The following is a 19,113-nucleotide window of genomic DNA, read 5'->3' on the forward strand; positions in this document are numbered from 1 at the left end:
TTACACGTGATCATGCTTTTATGTCAACCTGAATAATACCATAGCTAAAGAAAAGCTTCAATAGGAATTTACAAAGGGAATGAACATAACACAAACTGAAAGCAAAAGTACAATGACAAATTGACCAAAGGAGCAAATTTATGGAAAAGGAAGGTGATGAAGCAAAAATGACAACTATAGAAGAATGAATAGTGAAAAAAATATTTTCTGTCCTTTTGAACAGATGGGACTTCCAGTCTGTGAACTATTCCATTGTACACCAGTAAAAATTGACAGAGCAGCTTAGTGAGAAAAAATAGAATTGAACATATTCCTTCCCTTTGGACTGTATCAATAAAACTAAATGCTATAAGGAAAAAAATTATTTAGAATATGCAAAAGCTGTGGAAATCATGCAGCTATATGTTGCATATAACTTAACCTGTACAAATCATAGAATCATAGAATCATAGAAGCATAGAATCATAGAATCATAGCATCATAGAATCATAGAATCATAGCATCATAGAATCATAGAATCATAGCATCATAGAATCATAGAATCATAGCATCATAGAATCATAGAATCATAGCATCATAGAATCATAGAATCATAGAATGGTTTGGGTTGGAAGGGACCTTAAGGATCATCTAGTTCCAACCCCCCCTGACTACACTTCCTGACAAAGAGTCCCTCTCCAGCTCTCCTGTAGCTCCCTTCAGATCTTGAAAGGCCGCTATAAGGTCTCCCCGGAGCCTTCTCTTCTCCAGGCTGAACAACCCCAGCTCTCTCAGCCTGTCCTCATAAGAGAGGTGCTCCATCCCTCTGATCATCTTCGTGCCCCTCCACTTGACCCATGCCAGCAGATCCATGTCCTCAGTCGAAATGTACTACTTTTGTTAAAATGCATCTTTGTGTCTGTGGATAACTCAGTGTATAAAGTTGTGTTGTTTTTGAGGTCTTTGAGATATACTGAGGAATATGTGACAATCCAGTGGCAGACTCAGGGAAAAAAAATGAGGATTCAACCGAAGTTATAGGGAAGGCACATTATTTTAGCTAGCATTTTATTTCTTGGTAGTCTAGAAATTTGAGCATTGATTGGAAAAAAAAAAAGTAAGTACACTGTGCTTTCTGATATTGTAAATAGCAAGTTATCTAATAGAAAAATAATTATTCTGACTAGCTTTACTCTGATATTATTCACAAATTTTATTAGCAATAATCTTGAGATTATCAAGAAATCCTGATATTAGTAAAAAATAAGAAAAGACATGATTAGACATCATGACTACTTGTGAGGAATTCTGATCTTTTTTTAATAGTTCCACACCCAATTCAGTATTTCAAAAAGTTATTTAGCACATAATTTTATGTCTCTAACCAGTGTGAGATTGCATTTTAGGTTTTGCAATCATTTTGTTCCCAAATATCATGCATATGCAGGCAAAATTAAATATAAGTAATTGAACATATTGCCTGACATTAAATGGCAATTATATCTCACTGGAGCATGGTACTTCAGTAGCAGCAGAACCCAGAGCACAAGCATAAGAAACACTTTTGCTGCTCAGTGTTCTTGCCTGCCTCTTATATTGTTCAATTTTCTGTTCAGCTGCTGGAATTTAATTTTTTTATCATTTACATAAACAAATAAATTTTTTAATGCCACTTCAAAGATAGCTAATGATTTAATTTGTAATTTCAAGATCTTTACTTCAGTGGATCTATTGCGTCAATCAGCACTGAAGCAATTATTTAATTTGCAGTTATACACCAGATTACATAATATTTACATAATTAGCATGCATAAACAATAAACGATAACCTCATGACATAAATATTATGATTCTGACAATGATAAGGAATGCAAATATTCCTTTTGTAATATACCAAGCAAATGAAAATAAAACATTTATATACCTGGAGGTGGAATGGCTGCCTAAGTCTAACTTGTTTACCATGGGTGTGATCAATACTTTAGCTGAGTAAAATTAGATAACATTGTGTTAATGTATGACCTTTTCCATGTCTGTCTTGGCTTCCAGCAGTTAAGGATGTAACAACAAGTTGAAATATACACTCTGAATACAAGAAATCTGAATAGTAAGAGTCAGGGCTATGAAGTCTACTTTAAATTCACCTTTGCTCTGCCAGTGCAGAGTGTTTTTTTGAGTTTACTGCAGAGGACTTAAGTATCTAGCAAATGATTTCTAGTGATGGATCCTTAAGACTGCTGTGGGGCTGCATGGTTCAGTAGGGTTGATTCCAGAGCTTGTCCATTTCTCTTAGGTGTGTGGGCAATTTCCAGTTGCTCACACAGCATCTTGTAGAGGATTTTTCTTCAAGAAGTGCCCCACAGGCACAGCCTGCAAAGGAAGCAGTCTAACCTCAGAATCCCTATGTAAAACTAGCCATAAGTGCATATGATTCTGGAGCCTGGACTTGGACAGCTGTGTCCTAGCATGTGATCTTGCACTATGTTTCAGACCCTGATGCACTTAGTATCTTTGCTCAGCAGATACTTCAGATGAGATACATAGGATGAAACTGGTCCAGTGCCTCCAGTGACATCCCAGCCACAGTTCTCTAGCAGTCAGCAGTCCAGCAATGGTCTGTGCAGGATACTAGGGAGGGGTTTATCTTGAGTGGCTGGAAGGGCATCACCCACAGACTGGGATTTAACAGGAGCAGGCTGATTTTTTTCAATCTTTGCATTAAAATCTGTCTACAGGGCTGTAAGCTTTTCTTTGGGTCTTAGTTAAAATTTCTGTATCCCAAGAAGTTCTGTTTGTTGTTTCAGCTAGACCTTTAAGGTTTTAGGGTTTTACCATGCTTAAATATTTATTTATACATTCAATAGAGGCTGGTTGCACTCTTGCCTCTCCCTAGATTTCTGGATGTTTGCTTTCAACAGAAAATATGAATAATGAGTAAAACAAGAGTGTAAAAATTACAGAATTGTTGGCCTGTTTTCTGATGTTTGTTTGTCTCTCTTCTACCCGTGCATGAAGTTTTCCAGCATCTTCTCAAAGGAAGGTGTCATTTGCTGGTGCACATGGTAACAAGTGACTCTGAATGTGTTACCATTCCCTGCAGGTGCAGGTGCAAGTGTGTGCTTCACTGGGACTGTGTGCCCCTGCAACCAGATAGTGATGGCCTGAGCCATCTTACTGCTGTAGTTTGCACTGTTTCAGTGTACTTTTAATTCTCCCAAACTCTCTTTTTAATAAACTTTTTTTTATTGTTGTTTTAGTGCTGCAGGTTCACAGGGACCGAGGGATCCAGTAGGTAGATGTCTGGTGCTTTGAAAGATCATTACTGAAAGAGGTACATTTTAGAAATAAGAATCTTTAGGAATTTTGAAAACCCTGTCTTATAATTTATTATAAATTTACTTAAGTCTCAGTAGTAAAATATTAAAAAAATACAATTCTGTGTTTTAATACTAAAGAAACTGTTATATAAATATGTTGCAGAAATAGACCATATCCAATATTTACCTACATAGTAAGAAATACCTCATCCAGCAAACTATGCCAGTACGATCAAAATGTCAACCCTTTAACCTTTTTTGTAACTGGAGGGTCATAAGTGACAGAACCTATTATGCTATCATATGCACTGCAAGGGAATTTGTCTGCCTTTCTAGATATGGTAGTCCTTGATGTTTATTTGTCAAGTGTGCTGCTAAAATTTCCTTTTGATTATATAGAAGGCTTTCATTACAAATATAGTTTTAATTTTCTGTGGCACGCCTTCTATGAAAAATCATTGAAGATGATCTTAATTGTAAACTCTTTTGCTATATGAGTTCTGGAGAAGCTTTTTGAGTGTGTCTAAGAGGAATTACAATAAGGAATAGAGGCCAGAAAATAAGAATGGACTTATGTGGAGCCTGGGACTGAATTTGTGGTTTGCTAACAACAAGTCATATCCAGCAAGAAAGAGCAGTTCTTTTTTAAAAATTGTTTTCTATTATATGGGATAAAGATACAATTTTTTTGCTGGCTTTGACAAAAAGAATAATACCCACTGTAGACAGACATGGCAAAAAGATTTGGGCTGGTATTATTTTAACAAAGTGTGAAGTATCCTACTTTAAAGCAAATAAAAACTCTGAAGTAAAACAAGGATGTAATTTTGATAGAGTGACTGAAATGTTCTGTACTAATAGTGGAATCATCATAATAATAAAAACTATAGTTCATTTTTTCTAGTGGAATTTACTTCCTCTGCTATCTTGCTCTGTCTTTTACCTTGAAAAATCAGCTGGTGCACATACTGGCTTAATTCTTCCTCTTGCTCTAAAATGCATTTTTCACCGGAGCTGACCCAACATTTGTTTCTGAATACAAACACGTGTTCTGAAATGTCAGATGTCTGAACTATCTGAATTGTAGAGACTGCCTTCAGTAAACTTGCATAAGACTCATCAAGAACATGCTTTAAGTTCTAAAATTATTGATCTTTAAAATAATCTTTTAAATTAAACTAAATTCCTGATTTTATATATGAGGAAAGTAGACCCTCCTTTATATATGAGGAAAGTAGACAGTCATGCTACCTGTATGGCTGGTAAGCAGTGTGAAGAAATGGCATCTTCTGATTCTCTGCTCTACTCTCTTAGTCTTACCATCCTTCCACCTTAGAATAACTCTACAAGTATCTCATACATTCATACGACTCATATTCTTCAAAGTAAAATTTCCAATATTTTTATAGGAACATCAGTACTTAGGAAGAAGGATGGATAATGTTTCCTTTTTCCAATATATTGCTGCTGAAAAGATATGCTCATTATTAAAGTGGTCTGCAAACAGGAATAAATTTATTTGATAAATAGAATGGCTCACAGATTTTAATGATTATTTCACCAAGAATTTGTATAATCCCACTTTTATTGGAACTAGAATAATTATGTGGACACAAAGTAGTTGGTTTTCATAGACTAAATGCTGAGAAACACTTCAGTTACTGGAAAATTTTGATTGCAAGATCAGTAAGGACATTGCATATCCTCAAGTTGTGTCTTGAATTTTGACAAAAAAATCCCTTCTTAAGACTGGCCAACTGGAATAGTCACAGTATCCAAATAAAGGTCATGCTAATTAAATAGTTTTTATTTTAAGATTTACTATATGTGTGAGAGAGTGTTCAGAATCCCAAGTGACTTGAATTCTTTTTTTAGCATTGCTGGTATTCTGAGAATATTCTTATTTTGGCCTTATTGCAGTTTGTGATTGGGTATTCTTTTCAATATTACTGAGCTTTAATTTGAGATTTTAAGTCTTCAGACAAAATTTAAATAAGGTTTAGTTGAGGTTTATGAAGGAAAGATGGCAACTTATTTGATAATGTGGAAAATACAAAACAGTTAGTGCAAGGATATGCTTTTAATGATTTTAAACAAATAATGACCTTAATTCAAATTAATAAGAAGGAAAATTTTGTGTGATAAATATTTTTATGTTGCATTTTTACTGTTTTTTGAAAGAGATTACCAACTTATTATTTGTAACAATTGCAATTGATGTGCACAAAATATATGCCTGACACAACAAATGATACTTCTCAGAAAATGCAGTAGTCCTGGGACTGCTTCTCCTCTACCAAACCGGTTGATAGTGTTTCAGCAAAATAATTATTAGGAGGTCCCACATGTAAAACAAGGAAATTAAATTGTAGTAACATCGATAGCCAAGTATAAGAACAAGAATTACAATGAATGAAAATTCTGTGTAATTTTATGAAATATCCTGAATAATCAATTATCTCTTTCCTCGAATTAATCAGTGAGATGAAACATGGTTTCTTTCTTTTAAAAAAGGTGAAGAATAACGCAGATTTGACATATTTACTAATACACCCAACAACTTGAGCAGTTTAACCTTTTCAGAGGTCAATGGGAACAGCCAAATCATTAGTGTATTCTTGTTAACAAATGTTACTGTCTCTTCTATGGCATTTCCCTCAATCTTTAATTAGCAAAAACATGTAACTGAGCTCCAGCAATTATCGCCACATTAATTTGAGTTAATTTCAGAGCTGAAATAGCTGTCTGGAGTCTTGTATCATATTGTGTGTTGTAGTAGTTATCTGCAATACATTTTCTCATGAAGAAACAGCCAGCCGGGCTTATTAACAAAAAAAACAAGTAGGAAAATTTATAGCTCTTGATGTCATTTGAATGATAAATTAAATGTATTGTTCCTATCAGAGCCTCAGTTTTTATTTCATTTCCTTAATTGAATGATTTTATCATTTTATAATTAGTGGAAACTTAAGAAAGATTCACAAAAGCTTGAGAAACTGAAAATAGTAGTCAGTGGTCATTTTAGACAGACAACGATCACAGTAGATTAAAGTAAATTTGAGTGCCCCCTGAAATGTAAATTTAAGTTCTTTCAAAAGAGAATACAAATTATCTGTTTAATGTGTCCTAGGTTCAAGCATTCTGTAGAAAAACATGAATAAAGAACATGGGAAGAGAAATTTATAGTCTCCATAGTTCAGCAGTCCTGCCATTGTACGTTTGGTCATTTTTCTATTCAACTAGAGAGATTAAGTTATGCTGGGGTTTTTTGGAAGGCAGAGTGCAAGGGAACCTAGAGTCATGCAGGGGTTTCTAATTTCCTACATCTAATTTCTACATATCTTAAACTTCCTAGAGCTCCTGACACTAATAGTGACAACTCCTGGGAGAAGTCTGGTCCTTTTCTTCTTTTTCTATAATAAAACTCAGGAGACCTTTCTTTGCTTGAAAAAAAAAAAAAAAAAAGACTTTTGGCTACCATCCCCTTGCCATAAGTCCAAGAGAACTGAAGAATTCTATTAGCTGTATAAATTTCTGAGCGTATTGTCTTACTACTATGTTTTTCAATAGTTTGGGATCTGCCCACACAAGTCAATGTCTACCATCATACATCTCCTCCATCCACATTCTGGCTTGGAAAGCTGTTCACAAGTTGAGTAACTTGATAAATTGGGCTCAATACCATGCTAAGACAACTACTCATTCCACAGTGTGATGTTGGCACTGCTGATACATAGTTGTCTGCTTGCTTTCATTAAATGTGCCCTTTAAGAGCTGCAGAGTTGACTTAAAACCTTTGTGGCAGACACTGCAGCAAGCAAATTAGTAACTGTCACAGAGAGGTCTATTGAAAAATTTTCCTCTGTGATTCCTCCAGCTTAAGTGAAGGATTATCATTGCTTACATGATGCTTACTCTCAGACCTCAGACGTGCTATATGGATCAAGTTGACAACTTTCTGCAAGTGGTGAGCATCACTGGCTGAATCATTTTCCTTCCACACTTCTGTCCTGCCTGTATGTTTTCAGGCTCAGCATGCACAAATAGGCCATTGTCATATCACTGGAAGTATTTCATTGCTTGACAAACTATTTTTCATCTGGGCTAAAGATCTGTGTGAGTTTGCATTGATCTCCTGGAAGGAGAAATGCAGCATGCCCAGTGAGGAAAAGAGAAATTAGGTAATGAAAGACAGCTGAATACCAACCAGGTTGCAAATCTCTTTTTCCATTTAAGCACTCACACCTACTTTGTCACTAGTGACTTTCCAGGGACTTCTGTGTGCCGCAGATGACTACGCTGTTTTTTTTCCCTAAATCTGTTGTCTAAAACGATGCCTAGTCTAAAACTATGCTCCAGAATCAGTTAAAATTATCTGATCATGCAAACACCTGTTTGGCCTAATGATACAGCAAAGAGCAGTTCTCACATGAGCTTTAATGATTGTGTTGTTGTTGCACTAAATCTCCTTTTAGAGAACATAAAAGCTGTGTGTTCATCTACAGGGAATTCTGGGAAGCCTGACAGGCAGTGAGGTATGATGAACCCTTGATTCACTGTTCTACTGTGAATCAAAAAATAAGAAGTAGAAATCTGTCCAAACTGATGCCTGATGTTAAAACTGCCCTTACAAGTTACCCTAAAAGAGGGTGAAGAGTTAAAGTACCAAAACTTCCAGAATCTCCTGCTGTATCAAAGTACAGTTCAAAGCCACACAAGTGCCAAGTTCTCACATCTCAAAACTGAAACTTACTCTCCACAATTGCTACATTAATTTAAAGGATTACTGATGAAATTAAAAGAACGTAGTCGAGTAAAATTGTTATTTTATCTCTTACACTTATTTTTGTAAGACCAATTGATGTTTATAAACTATTATATTCAACACTATCCTAAATAAAAGGTTATCGCAACATATTTAATACCAAAATGGACAACTCAGGGTTGTCAGACACTTTGGGTTTTTTTTTTTTGCACTCAACTAAAACATCTTGATTTCTACTGCAGACACATCTACAAAATGCCTTGATTCCACACTAGATTTATGAAAATTTTCAGGCACAGTCTTGGAATCTATATACACAGTATCATTAATCGAACCCCTATTTTTTTTTGGAAGCTTCAGTAAGAAGTCTTTCTTCTGTATCAGAAAGTTTTTGGGAACAATTTTAAAAATCTGTTTCTGTGTTGTGGAGCACAAAGAAGTGGAAAGCTTGCCTCATTTATTTTCTTTATGGAAGGCCACCATAAGCCTTCAAAATAAACAGTCATTTCACTGTTTCTCAAACAGAGGTACACTCAAGATATCAAGTGACTTGTGAGATTTGAACAAGAGGTCAGAAAAAAGAGTTAGAGTTCATGTCTCATGAATTTCAGTGTAGTGTTTTGCCACTGAATCTTCCTTTTTGCCAGCATTTAAAATAATTATGCCATAAATATTGGAATGAATGGATTGGGAGCCACTATAAGGTGTATGGACCTGCAGATTCTTGCTCTCTCTCAGGAATTTTGCGTGTTTTCAGTCTAACGTGATGTCAGTCTAACATGTTTCATTGAACAATTTATAGTGTACAATCAGAGTTCATATGAAGCAAACTGCATTTGTGCAGTGTGATTGTGCATCAATTAATAGCAACTTTGTCATGATGTATAGCTCAAAGAAATCAGTAAGAGTAATGATGTCCAAACATTCATAGCAATTATATATACATATGTAAAACAACCCAATTACTGATAGAATTAAGAAACTATGTACCTATTCTTTCCTGCCATAGTGAAACAAGTCTAAAATATTTAATGTATACTGTAGTCCTAAGTGAAATACAATACTTCATCAGCATATATTGCCTTACAAGTATTTCAAAGCAAAGAAAAATCCCACTGGATTGATGAAAAAGTGTCCTTTTTTTGCCACTTCTCGAAAGAAAACAACAGGAATGTGTTAAAAATGTACATGCATGAATGACACCATCATGAAGTTATATGAAAACTTGTCTTTTGAATGGTTTTACTCTGCTGTTTGGGAACTTTTTAAAACACTGGTTACGTGGAACAAATATCAGGTTATACATCATGTTTATGTTTTTCTCTCACAAAATAGTAGAGAGATGCAAGAAAAAAATAAATATATTTGCTATTTAATTTCAGAAACTGTTGCTGTGTGTTTATGAATTGATACACAGTTTTTTCCACAATTAGAAAAATAAACTGTCAGAAAACTATCACAAAGGGAATATATGCAAGCTGGTTTCTTCTATAGCTCTTTTGGGTTTTTTCATATTAGCTTCCTAGCAGGGGCTTTAGGGTAACTCAGTAGAGCTGCAGATCCACTGAGAGTTTGAGTAAATATTCAGTCCACTTCAAACAGACTGCCAGCAATGTACTAGCAAGTTACAATGCAAACACAGACAGGTTTGCATAAGACGGAGTCACTGAACTATCAAAATATTGATTGATTTCTCCAGCATAAGGGGCTTTCTTTGTGTTGTCTTTGCCTTCTTTTCCCTGAAGTTCTCTGTAGAATGTAACTAGAGACCCACAGGCAGATGGACGCTGAAGGGCATTGATCAAGCTTTATTCTTGGGGATCTGAAAATCCCTGTTTTAAGAGCCTATGATTCTACACTTCTTGTATTATAGGAGAGAAAATGGATGGACCTTGAATAAACATTGATAGATGAATCCAAAGGGACAACATTAGTCTGCGTGATAAGAAACAATTACATTGTACTGTCAACCTAACCACTGTTACTTGTTTTTTTATGCTTTGTAGGGAAAGAGATCTTTAGTGAGTGTCTTGAAGGAGGACGCTGCGGTAACTTTATCAATGTTTTTGAGAAGATCTTGCCAAGTGTAAAGGTCAGCATAGGACATATTTCTTGTAAAGTTTGACAAATTAATATATCATGGCTATCTTCATGAGCTGAAAACAGTAAAGGGAGATAGAGTTTTTGAATACAGCAGTTTTTCACACCCTTGAACATACAGATTCCACCCAGTAACTGAAGGAAGTAGGGACTTAACAGGGACCCTAGTGGCAGAGCAGGATGTTGGCAGTCTGGTCTGTTTCTAAAGGACTCACAAATATCCTGAAATGTGTGTTCAATCAATTTCTGCTTTATTTTCTAATTTCTAGACACAAGATCACACAACCCAGTAATTCAAAAACAATGCTGTAATGCAACAAATCTGTGACTAGACCAGATGAGCAGCCAGTACAGTAAATGTGTTCAGATAAAATGTGTTCAAATAAAAATCAATAAAAATGTTTTTAAAAAGGAGTGGGGTTTAATAAGAAATATTTTCCATGTCTTCATGGACACTGAGTTAAGAGTTCATGCTTGGTCTTAGTCCTGGTAGGGAATATGGCTGCCAAGTTTGTATCTGAGCATTTCTTTGCATTCATGTATTTAAAACATGATTTCTCTCTTTCAGGGAGGCAAGAGTTTTCCGTATTGCAGCCAGAAGCTTTTAAGCAGAACATCTCTGTCTGAGGTCAGATGAAATACAACACTTTACTCATTTTTACAACAAATTATAATTAAGTAACCGTGATTTTGTAATCTCTGTGAGTGAAATTCCTTATGGACAGGTCCAAATTCAGTGTAGGAAAATCTACTGAAAGATATATTTCAGTATGCCTTAAAGATATACTGACTTCCTTACCTATTTATTAGCTTCAGAGGTAAGTGAATTGTAATTTTTTTGAGGAATTGCTTTGTAACTGATTACTGCTGTATCCTGAGAGATAGTATATTAATATCATGCAGTTTTCACTAATTTTTCAGACCTTAGCTCAAAAGAAACTCTACACATAGAATGATTCATCACTAGTTTGTTGGTTTGTTGTTTTTTTTTTTTTCCTTTTTTTGCTTTTCTGGCCTTAAGGACTAGAATCCAACTGCATTTAGCCCAGACTAAGCTACAAAAGTAACTTCATAAAAATATAAACCTGAGAATATTTTTCTCCCCCCTAACTGCAGTTCTTAAATCTGATTCTTCTGAGTCACTAATCCCCAAGGGCCAGGCCAAGGACAGAATCAAAGACTGTCTCTGCACTGCTGTTAGAGTGAGTCCATGCACAGGTTCAAGGTCTCATTATCTACCTGTCATAATATTACTTTCAGCAGTGCCTTTGGCGACAGTTCAGGGACACACAGGTGTGACCTATGCATGAACTGACATAATAAAATGAATTTAAGTGTTTTGGAGGGGCTGAAAAATTCATGCAGCCTGCAGCTTTCCCCTCTGCCCTTCCCATGATGATGTTGTGCAGAGAAGACAACTTAAGACACTTACCGCAGGTGCTGGTTTTGACACTGGCCACTGCAGAGGTGTGAAGAAGCAGCACACAAGATTAATTCAAGTTGCCAACAAAGGACATTACGGATGCCACGTACAGTGTGTTAGTGACTGGCTGGCTGGTGCAGAGCTTCCTGTATGCTGTTTCTGTCTGGCACATTAGAGTTGCAGATAATGACCTCTGTCAGACAAATCCCTGTAATTTCAGATGTTTCACACTCCCCCTCCAAGATATATCAAGAAAGATAAGAAAGATCTGACTCGCTCTTACCTTTACTTTCACATGCATTCTGTTTCAGCAAAATCTGTTAGGTGACCACTTATTTGTCTTCTTTGTACACTAAATGTTGTTGCAGAGTTTTTTTCAGCAGCTGTACATAAAGAAAACTTCATGGGAGGGGTAGGGTTCCATACATGTATATAATGTATAAAATGTATGAAATATTTTACCTATTTTTATGAATGAAATAGATATTTATGCTGAAAATATCCATTATATGACAGTGATGTTTAAATAATAATAAAAGATTTTACAAATAAATATATTTCTATATAAAATATGTGTATTCATAGAAAGATCTAAATTCCCTAAGAAATAAATAAATATAAATAAATATAATAACCTTGATTCCTGTAAAACTGATGAAAGAGCTTATCATGAAAAACATTTCTAGTCACACAAAGGACAATAAAGTCACCAGGAGTAGTCAGCATAGATTCACTGAGGAGAAGTCATGCTTGACCATCTTGGTAAACTTCTGCGATGAAGTGACTGGCTTGGTAGCAGAAGAGTGGTGGATATTGTCTACCTGGACTTCAATAAGGCTGAGACACTGTCTCTGATAAGACCCTCATAAAGAAGTATGATGAAGTATGGTTGGATGAGCAGACAATGAGTGAGGTGGATTGAAAACTGGCTAAACAGCTGGACTCAGAGAGTAGTGATCTGTAGCAAAAAGTCAAGTTAGAGGTCAGTAACCAGCAGTGTATCACAGGGATCAATACTTGGTCCAATCTTGTTCAATATCTTTGTTAATGATATGGATGATGGGGCAGAGTGTAACTTCAGCAAATTTGTTGATGGCACACAACTGGGAGGAGTGGTTGACACACTAGAGGGTTGTGCTACCATCTAGAAGGACCTGGACAGACTGGAGAAATAAGTGCAAAGTCTTCCACTTGGGAAGGAACAATCCCATGCTCCAATATATGCTGGGGGACACCCAGATGGAAAGCAGCTCTGCAGAGAAGGACCTGGGTGTCATGATAGACACCAGGTTGAACATGAATCAACAATGTGCCCTTTTCACAAAGAGGGCTAATGGTATTATGGGATGCATTAGACAAACTATTGCCAGCAATTGAGGGAGGTGGTCCTTCCCCTATACTCAGTGCCAGTGAGGCCACACCTGGAGTGTTGCTTCCAGTTCTGGGTTCCTCAGCACAGGAGAGAAAGGGACATATTGGAAGCAGTCCAGCAAGGGTCTACTAATATGATGAAGGGACTAGAGGAAAGACTGAGAAAGCCTTTCCTATTTAACCTGGAGGGCTATTTAACTTGGAGAAGAGAAGGCTCAGAGGTGATCTTATCGATGTGTATAAATACCTGATGGGAGGCTGTACAGAAGACATAGCCAAGCTCTCTTCAGAGCCTGGTAACAGGACAAGAAGCAATGGGCACAAACAGAAACATGGGAGGTTGTCTTTGAGTATCAGGAAATACTTTTGTACTGCAAGACTGACTGAACACTGGCACAGGTTGCCCAGATAAGCTTTTGGTGACATTCAAAAGCTGCCTGGGCATGGTCCTGGGCAGCTGTGTCTAGGTGGCTCTGTTTGAGCAGGGGTGTTGGACTAGATGATCTCCAGAGGCCCCTTACAAACTCATCCATTCTCTAATTAAAATACATATACCGTTCTTAATTTAATTTGAAGCTCATAAAGTAGCTTCAGAATAGAGAAGAGATCTGAATGATATTCAGTGAAGACCATTGAATTTGAAGGGGTTGTTAAGATTAGATTATAAATAAAATTCAATTACCGATTTTTCTGTTTATAGAGTAATATACCATAGAAATCATGATTTATGTCCCTGAAAACATGTTCAAATAGAAGTATTATATTGTGCTCTGCAGATAGCTCTGTGAAAGTCTTGACAACTGTAATTGCTCTTCATGTACAGAATGTGACCCAGGGCTGTGCTTTAAAAGTACGGTACCACTACTTCCCACAGCAGAAATTGTGGGTGTTCATATAGCATTCGTGGATCTACAGATATCAGACTCCCTGTCTCAACCAATCCACTTATAGAAAACATTCCATCTTTGCCCAAATTCCCTGCTGAATCTGTAGCTATAGGCCCTTTCTGAACTGGTTCCAGTAGGTTCAGTGTTTCTGGGCACTTATGTTCAGAGTTTGTGATGAGTTACAAAAGCCATGTCTGAATTTTTACTATATTTGTCCTGAATCACTTATAATTTATTTAATAAATGGGGTCTCCTATTTTTAAATATAAAAATATTTAAGTATCGGAATAATCAAATGCTGAGATCTTACATTTCTCCAAGTGGTTGTAGCTGTCTTTTTTCTTTAAATACAACCACATGTTCTTATCTAACTGCCAGTCAAGATAGGGAAAACTGATTCATTATACATTAATAATTATGGATACAAGTTTGTTGACCTATTTACATAAGCAGAAAGTGCTTATGTAATGATACGCCTTAAGTTTATGATCATGCCACGTAAGCTACATTTTCAGTGAAAATAATCTTCCTGGGTTTGGTGTTTGATAATAACATATTTTAGGTCAAAAGATAGCCAGTTATCTGGAAAATCTTATTAGTGGTGAAATAAAAAGAACCTAAAGTAATTATAAGTATTACATCATTGTTATTCATAGGCATCTAGAAAGCAGGTTATGTGACTATTTTTTTTTTTTAATAATAGGGGAAAATTGAATCCCAGTTTCAAAACTGGAATATTTACTAAAGATTTTGCTCAAATAATTTAATCTATATTAAGCAATTATATTTATACTTTATACTTGAGCTTACCTAACAAGTTTGCATTTATTTTTTTATAATTGAAACTTCAGCAATTTATTGAAGTTATATTCTGATCAAAATAAACTGTTTAAAATCCTTGAACTTTACATTTTTTAGAATCTAACCTAAGTAATCATTCAGTTGAAATATACTGTTTATGCTAATAATCTACTCTACATTTTTCCTCTGATGTTTTTCATAAACTTTTAGTATATTCTTCCCCTCCATCCCAGATGTTTCAGCTATCACTGCTGATATGTTTATAATTGTCCTGTCCCTCACATATCAAAACAAGGTCAATCACTCTAATTGCTTACAAGGAGCTAAAAAACAAATCTATTTTAAAAATCACAATGAGAAAAATGATGAATACTTTGTGTTTTGTGTTACCTTTGGCAACAGTACCAACTATCTAAATAATTTGTGTGTCTTGAAGATTCTGAGATTTTGATAATATTGAAAAAGTAATTATTGTATCTTAATATTTTTATCAAATTACTGTGATTATTCCAGAAAGTAAGGACTTTAAATCTTCTGTTGTTTGGAGAAACTTAGTCATCTTCAGTCAAGAATCTTAACCAAATCTTGATACAACTTCAAAGAGTAATATTTCATACTGAATATATGTAGGAAATTGGTAGGTCATTCCCAATATGCAGTTCTGTTTGTGGCCTAAAATCACTTGCAAAATATATTCTTTTAATTAATTTTTAGAAAAAAAAAATCATTTTAAGGAGCAACTAGATACAGGAGGGCAGAAACTAACTCAATAATCAACAGAAACAGGTATTTCTAGGTCATGGTGGGATTATTTCTATTTACTCTTCAGGCTTTTAACATTTGGGACTTAGAGCAGAATCTTCTTAAATATTGTGTGGATATTCATAAAAATGTATAACCACTGTACATCATCTCTATGTGCATCTCACAATTGCCCAGCTGCTTCAGACTAGACACAGTGTCACTGTGCCTGTTGCTGAGGCACAAGGGAGTGAGCTTTGGCTTGTCCTCCTATATTGCTTCAGAGTTCAGAGCTGGCTTGTATGGAGTCAGCCTGTGGACAGATCTGTCTGTTCACAAAAGAGTATGTCAACATTACTTAGAACTTGCTTGGGGATATTTTTGTCAAGATGTCACAGCGGCACTATTGTATGTTTTTTATTTAAATAAAGGGCTTGATTTATCTATAAATCTTGAATTACATAAATCTGTCTCAAGGGATAAATTAAAATTTCTGAATGTGTCTGATGGATAAATACTTTGGATTATAATTTTTTTATCTAGAAGTTTCTCTGAACAGAAAACCCTTGAGAAAATGAAATAGAGATGTTCTGAATTGAAAAATAATTGTCTTTAATTTACCTTATATAATAGTACTAATGTTTTTTCATAGTTGGAAAAAAATAAATGGTTTTGTTCTTACCATAAAGTAATATTCCTCTTCATCAGCTTAATACGATTCAGTTTTTCTAAAAATATTACAAGACATTCCTCATTAATGTATTTAATTGCAAAACATATATTGCTTTGCAGCCCATAAATTCCATTATTTAAGCAATATGAAGAAAATGAAATTATCCCTCAAGGAGGATAATTACATGTTTGCAAATATACTTCAAGATACTAAATTAAAAGTTATCCTTGCTTTGACCAGAGGATTGAACCAGCTCCACCAGTCTCTTCCAGTCCAAATCTTTCCATGATTCCATAATCGCTAACTTACTTAAAGCACCAACAAAGGAATAATTTGTTATCTTTTTCTTGAAGATTTTCCTGAGGCTTGTTGCATCGGCTTCATGCCTTGTGCCTCACATAATGAGGAAAAAAACTTGGTGTCAAGAAGAAATGCTGTAAACATACATTTTATTAGCAATGGTAATATTGACTCTGCAAGTTCTGAGGCTGCTGTGAGGCTGGAACTGAAATTTCCAGTATCTGACTACTGTTACTTTGTGGACTAACCTAAAACCTAAGGAGGAAAAAGACTGTGGTATTGCTGCTGCTGCTGCTGTCAAAGTCTGTCTTTTGGTTTACATGTCACTTCAATCTCAGATCGGAGCTTTTAGACTGGTTGTGAGGACTGCAATCCTACTATGTCACTATTTTCCAAATAAATGTTTAGGCCTTCATTGGCAGCTTTTTTTCTGAGGAAGTCTTCACAAAACAAGAACAGAAGCAGAGATATATCAATGGACTTGATTTTGTAATAAGGCATTTGTAATAAATGCTGCCATTTTGTAATAAATCCAATGCAGGAGAAAGACATGGAACAATATCTTTCTTACAGTTGAAGGTATCATTTTTAGATGAACTCTGGTTATCCTGACAGCTGGTAAAAAGATGATTCCTCATCAGACAGTCAGCTTAATTAGCAGATCAGAAAGCCATCAGTGGCCACTCATTTGGCTTGGATAGGAATAAACTGCAGTGATTTTTTAATTGTCTAGTTTCTGCAAAATAAGGCAGTTATTTTTCTAAAAATCCAGTTGTATGTTTGCAAAGAAAGTTTTGCTAACAGAATGCTTTTTTTTATTTCATGATATAACTTCAAGAAGGTGATGATTATTGGGAAAAGGAGGAATAATGTGCTCTGAGCTGCCAGAAGACTTTGAATTTCAGGACAGAGCTCTGCATTGTAGCACAGTGCTTTTTGCATTTAAGATGCTTTGATTTAACAGCCTGTAGTATGGATATAGATACAAAGAAGAGTTTGAACAGAATCTTTGAATTGTATCACAAGGTTTCAAAACCAAAAAGTCTTTGCCCTTTAGAAGAGGTTCCATGAAGAACAACTTGTTGAAGTTTCATGTAATTTAACATAATAAGAAGGAAAATTCTAGTTTTTCACCAAATACTTATGAAATTGTCAATAACTGATTTATTTTTATTATTATAGCATTTTCACTCTGTTCATCTATGCAGCAGTAAAAACTGAAATTGAAATCTAAATATTTGTGAGACATAGATATATTCCTTTGTTGGAAGAATATCTTTTCCATATTCTGCCTTATTTATTTTCTGCATTTATAGTGCACTTTCAACTTGTTTAAATAAAATTGTCTAAAATTAGCATCAGCAGCTTTGACTGAGAAGAATATTGATTTAAGAAACAAAGCACACAATCATTCTACTTACTGAATTGGACAGTTAATATTATCATTACACAAAAATCAGATTGAAACTTAGAGCAAACATGGAGAATTTTAGTTGTTTTTATAATTGGATCAGCAATGCTATAGGTTACATATACAGTGAGTGAGAAAGAGAGCATATTCCTGGTCAACGTATAACTAATTGCTGATTCACATCATATCATTGTGTGTCCACCTAAAATGCATTTCTTTAGGCATTGCCTTACCCAATCATGGAGAAGTGAGAATGTTGTGTTATTTTTCACTAACCTTTTATGTGCCTTTTTTTAATCTGTGTAATATTGTCCTGCCTGGCTGACTAGTGTTAAATCAAAGCAGTTTGTTATTTAAAAAAATGAAATAATAGCAGTGATATTAAGACTTACACAGACAGTGTAGAGAAGTATTAATTGGTAAATGCACTTTCTGCCTTCAGCTAGATGGTCTATGTTTACTTGGGGTGACACAAGTCCCTGTGAGTCAATGGGAGAAGTTCTCTGGAGCACCTTTCAAACTGGGAGGGGTTACTGGTTATGGAGATGTAGGGGACATAGAGTAACTGGGTGTGCATGTCTGTGTGCATGCACCTATTGGGACCTGAGAACTGGGATCTGTGGCAGTATCTCTACACATGTCTCTCTAGACATGGTTATAGAGGTGTTTAAATCTTTTATAGAAGCCTGGAGGGCAAGATCTTACTGGTACAAAACAGAATGTGAATATTGTTGGTGAACAAATAACTTCAGTTAAAAGAGATGTCCTTTGGTGTAACTTGATGGGTGCTCTTGAGAAGTGCCAAAAAATTACCTAAATTTGCACATAATGGTACAGTGACCTTTTCTCCAATCATATTATTAAGAGTTCTTTCAATATTTTATTATTCAACGTTGCCCATTCATTGCTGAAATAATAACACGTATTCATAGCAAACAACATAGTGAGGTATTTAAAATCCCACTAAGCACATCACTCTACGAGTTATCACACAACACTTCACTTTTAGCTTTCAGTCACTGAAATCTGCTATTTTTGCTGCAGATTAATAGCCTTATTCAGTGTCTATTTGTCTAAAAGATCTGTTGAAATAGCAAGTTATCTTTGATTGGAATTTGGATGCAAATTCACCAGATGTATTTATGAGTTGGCTGTTAAACCAGTAACACATGAATAATAATCAACGACAGGAAGCTAATTCATTGATGTATTGCATATACTTGCCAAATACCTTTACAAACTGAAAAAATCTAAAGCTATCAGTCCAATATTTCAACATTAATCTGTATTCTCTGGGCTAGCTGTGAAAGTACCCTATTTTCTAACTAGCTATTCTGGGTTTCCT

Source organism: Calidris pugnax, unplaced genomic scaffold (genome assembly GCF_001431845.1).
Source record: "Calidris pugnax isolate Ruff unplaced genomic scaffold, ASM143184v1 scaffold8, whole genome shotgun sequence".
In the NCBI taxonomy this organism is placed as follows: Eukaryota; Metazoa; Chordata; class Aves; order Charadriiformes; family Scolopacidae; genus Calidris; species Calidris pugnax.